This window comes from Echinops telfairi, unplaced genomic scaffold (genome assembly GCF_000313985.2).
Source record: "Echinops telfairi isolate 266 unplaced genomic scaffold, ASM31398v2 ScPeMD7_7474;HRSCAF=8512, whole genome shotgun sequence".
NCBI classification, from domain to species: Eukaryota; Metazoa; Chordata; class Mammalia; order Afrosoricida; family Tenrecidae; genus Echinops; species Echinops telfairi.
In genome coordinates, this window is record NW_022111378.1 from 6,519,542 (window position 1) to 6,522,411 (window position 2,870).

Genomic DNA, 2,870 nt, shown 5'->3' on the forward strand with positions numbered 1-2,870 from the left:
TCCAAGACGTTAACTCTTTACGGGAGTAGAAAACCCCATCTTTCTCCGGAGCAGGTGGTGGTTTCGAACTGCTGGCCTTGCAAGTTAGCAGCCAGACGTGGTTAACCACTACACTATCAGGGCTCCATCCTAGACTCCAGTAAACAAAAGAAACCAAGCAAAGGTGAATAGAGGGTCTATAGGTGAAACAAATGTGCCCTAGTGGCGTAGTGGTTATGCATTGGGCTGCGATCCGCATGGTTGGCAGTTCGAAACCACCAGCAGCTCCTCAGGAGAAAGACTGGGCTTTCTATTCCTGTACACAGTCACAGTCTCAGAAACCCACAGGGGATCCCTACGAGCCGTCACTGACTCCCTGGCAGTGAGTGTGGGTTTTGGAGATGAAACAAAATTGACAAACAGCATGTGGAACATGAGACTCATATTCTTTCCCTCTCTCTCTCCCCGCCCCCCAACTTTTTATTGTGAATTGGCTGACAGTTTACAGAGCAAATCTATTTTCCCTTCAATAATTCATATACTTTTGTATCATCTTGTTGACGGCAACCCCACCATGTAACATACTTACCTACTTCCTCTCTGTGTCTCCCATTCATCCCCTCCTCGAACCTTCTGAACTGTGCCCACGGGTAAAGGTGGCCCATTTGATCTCACCCGGTTCATTATTCTAAGAAGTGTGTACCTCACTGTGTTTTTGTTCTTATAGACCTATTTTAAATTTTTTTGGTCAAAAATTGGCCCCATGGGTGAGTTCATTTCCAGACCTGAAGGGTGACTAAGGACCATGGTCTGGGGGTTCTCTCTCTGGCTTTGACATGTTTAAAAAGCCCGCAATGAAACATTTTTATTTTAAAATGGGGGGAAAGAGATTCATTTAAAAGGCAGGAATGTAAATGACTCCATCATAAAGGCAGGAAGTATGTACCTGCGGTATGAAAAATTAAAACAAATCTAATGCAGTAGATGCTACTGCATATAGTGGTTTGGATAACATCTCCTGTGGCATTGTGCATACCCCACACAGCTGAGGTGGAAATGCAGCAGGGTGTTCTGGAGAGCCAATGGAAGCATTTTTTTAAATGGACCCAGAGATAATGCCAAAACAAACAAACAAAAGCCAAAAAAATCCAAACTCACAACCGTTGAGTCAATGCCGATCCATTATGACCCTACAGGACAGGCCAGAACTGCCCCTGGGAGCTTCTGACACTGTAACTCTTCACAGGAGGAGAAAGCCTCGTCTCTCTCCCCAGGAGTGGTTGGTGGTTTTGAACTGCTAGCCTTTCATTCAGCAGCCCAACTCATAATCACTACACCACCTGAACTCCTATAGAGATACCACAGATACTGATCAAGAACATGCTATAGTAATACACAACTGAAAAATGACATTGTTTCTATAGCAGTGCTTGTCATGTTCTAAAGGGCATGTGGTTTTAATATGGGCATGTGCAGCTGAAGTTATAAATTAAATTTTGGAAATCATGTTTATTTTATCTGTGTGCCCAAGAGTTTGTTTTGTCAATTGGATAAAAGCGTTGTTGGGTGGCAGTGTCCTGGTTGGGAAAGATTAATCTCTTTGTATCTGGGCAGATACATTAGTCATCTAACTCATAAAAGTGGTATGAGAATAAAAGTATTGGTATAGCTCTTAGGCTTCTAGGACATAGCAAGTGCTCAGTTAATGCCAGCTAGTGTTATACAGGGAGTCAGATGGCAGGAGGGAGTTTGGGACAAACACCCCTGGCAGCGTTGGGGTAGGAGGAAGCTGGGACAGATGGACAGAAGGTAAACTTGACAGCTCTGATTGTTGGCTCCTGACCTGCTCTAATTATGTAGAGATGCCCATTGCCAACTTTTTATTCCTTTCAGATTTTCAAGTCATGAAAGTGCTGCTTTGTATGCAGGTCCAGCTGACAGCATGCTCAGTCTTCCATACAGTGCTGGGAAACATTTTAAAAATTACAACCAAGATGCCCTATTTATTCACTGGTAACACATATAAGTATGGTGTAGAACTTGGGTTTGAGCTAAACGCTGAGCTTTCAAATGCTCAGAGCAAGCCCTACGCTCCAGGGCGCCTTCCAGTCCCCTGCTCTCATCATAAATGAAACGCCCCTAATCAGGGCTAATCTCCCCAGCCGTTTTGAAGAGGACAAATGTGTCTTCTGTGCCAGCTTCCTCTGCTAGGTCGTGGCATATGGATCCTTGGGCCCCTCTCCAGGAGACTGGTGAGTGGCCATCAAGTGGCCTCTTGCGGGGAGAACAAGAGATGGGCAGAGGGGAGAGAAAATAAGGCATCCTTTCTGCATGTTAAGCTAGCTAAGTTGCATAGAGAAAGGAAATAGGAAGAATCATAATGTGATCTTATTTCTTTTGACAGGCGCAATGAGATGAGTTTTCCACTTGCCAATGTCTGGGCACTGTGTAAATGTCTATATCCTAGAGCCGGAGGCTTGAATCCAGCCCTTACGGCACAGAGCTTAGCGAGGACCGTTGCAAATGCCACTGGGCTCTTTTCTGAAGGTCTCTCTAGGCCCGTAGGCAGCAGACCGACTTCCACGAGGGTGAGCCCAGTGTGACAGTGCAGAGGGTTGTGACAGTCGGCGCTGGTCTCTTTGGGACACTAGACGCTCTATGTGGCCAGAAGCGTCTATAGATGTTGTCAGAGGAGAACAGCGAGGTTGAAAGAGCAGGTTGTTTATATCTGAGTACGAGGCTCCAGTCCATTTGGTGCCCATGCTTAAAAACATTGTGTTTCCTACTTATCTGGAGACCTGTACCCAAATAAGGTGACGTGGAGAGTGGACCTCATCCTCATCTAGATAATTTAGAAAAGCCTCTATGTTCATCTGGGTACTTTCGAGAAA